The following is a 1,268-nucleotide window of genomic DNA, read 5'->3' on the forward strand; positions in this document are numbered from 1 at the left end:
CCATTATCTGGGGCTGGTTAAGTCGATGATTAATGTATCCTCCTTGTGTAAAAGACAATAAATCGTCCTTTAACGTATCTAATTCGCTTTTAAATTTACTAATGTTTTCCATTTGTACTTCTTGCCATTGTTGTTGATTTTCCTGTAGTTGCTGCTGACTTTCCTGCAACTGTTGGATACTTTCTTCCTGTTTCCTTTCTTGTTCTAGTTGCCACTGTTGTAGTCTCTCTTCTTGTTTCTTTTCTTTTTCCTCCAACAACTGCTGTAATTTCTCTTCTTGTTTATTTCTTTCTCCTCTAACCACTGCTGTAATCTCTCTTGTTTATTTTGTTGTTCGAGCTGCCACTGTTGTAGGTTTTCTTGCCACTGCTGTTGTCTCTCTTCTTGTTTCTTTTCTTTTTCCTCCAACAACTGCTGTAATCTCTCTTCTTGTTTCTTTTCTTGTTTATTTTCTCGTTCTTCTTGTTTCTTTTCTTTTCCTCCAACAACTGCTGTAATTTCTCTTCTTGTTTCTTTTATTTTTCCTACAACAACTGCTGTAATCTCTATTCTTGTTTAATTTCTCGTTCTTCTTGTTTCTTTTCTTTTTCCTCTAACAACTGTTGTAATTTCTGCTAGGCTGTAGTTGGATTTGCCGCTTCTTGTTTCCATTTTTTTTATTTCCCACTCTCTGACACAAATTTGTTACGTCTCCGTTCGTTAGTTAATTTTCCGTAACTTCGTTCCGACGAAACTTTAGCGACACAAGTCCTTTCCTATATAAAACTGGTTTATTCTTTCCGAATACAACTTTACGATACACTTAATTTTAACAGTCGCTCTGTAACAAACGCCTCACGAGCTCGAGTTCAATTACACACTCTCTGACTGCAGTTCAATTACTCACTACCTACACATTGTCTCGTCACGTTGTCACCATCTTATATATACCCGACTACCGCCAATCTAGTAATCTCAGGAAGGTTCGAGAAAGAAGTGGCGTGATACTAGTCACGTGACCTCGCTGACGCAACAGTGGTCTAAATAATGGCAGTTAAAGTGAAACCAGGTCCAGATGTGCCTAACTAGTTCTGAGTTGCAACTATAATTGTATAATTTAAATATAATTTGTGGTTAGGAACTTAGGAAAGTAGAATGCTTCTTTTCCTCTGACAATTTGCATGTTGCTACTAAATAGTGAGTATCTATTAATTTATTCTTTTAGCCCATTATGTCGAAAAAGAAAGTGCACGGAGACGCAAAAGACGTGCACAATTTGCAGCTTCGAT

Source organism: Limulus polyphemus, unplaced genomic scaffold, assembly GCF_000517525.1.
Source record: "Limulus polyphemus unplaced genomic scaffold, Limulus_polyphemus-2.1.2 Scaffold2977, whole genome shotgun sequence".
Classification (NCBI taxonomy): domain Eukaryota; kingdom Metazoa; phylum Arthropoda; class Merostomata; order Xiphosura; family Limulidae; genus Limulus; species Limulus polyphemus.